The following is a 330-nucleotide window of genomic DNA, read 5'->3' as shown; positions in this document are numbered from 1 at the left end:
GTGGAGACAAACAAGACATTCAAAGGAATCGAACCCGAGACCTTAGTTCTGCAGTTGTACCGTAATACAACTACGACACCGAGGTAGCCACCATAATATAAATAAGGAGTGTGAGTATTATTACTACTTCCCTGAACTGCTGCGCAAAGTTCAGATAATGTGAACACCTGAAACCTGGTGTTTTCGTAATCTGTTGGCTTTGTTCAAATGTTGGTTATACTGCTATCTATAGGATAAAAATATCAGTGAGTTCACCAGCCCGGCTAGCTCAGTCGGTAGAGCATGAGACTCTTAATCTCAGGGTCGTGGGTTCGAGCCCCACGTTGGGCG

General features: G+C 44.5%; 1 non-coding gene across 1 annotated transcript; it reads left to right on the top strand.

Annotated features, from left to right (window-relative positions):
* Nucleotides 1-257: 257 nt before the first annotated feature.
* On the top strand, nt 258-330 carry Trnak-cuu. Its single transcript has one exon. It is a non-coding gene; the product is annotated as a tRNA-Lys (tRNA).

This window comes from Manduca sexta, chromosome 21 (genome assembly GCF_014839805.1).
Source record: "Manduca sexta isolate Smith_Timp_Sample1 chromosome 21, JHU_Msex_v1.0, whole genome shotgun sequence".
In the NCBI taxonomy this organism is placed as follows: domain Eukaryota; kingdom Metazoa; phylum Arthropoda; class Insecta; order Lepidoptera; family Sphingidae; genus Manduca; species Manduca sexta.
This window is presented reverse-complemented; position numbering and strand designations above follow the sequence as displayed.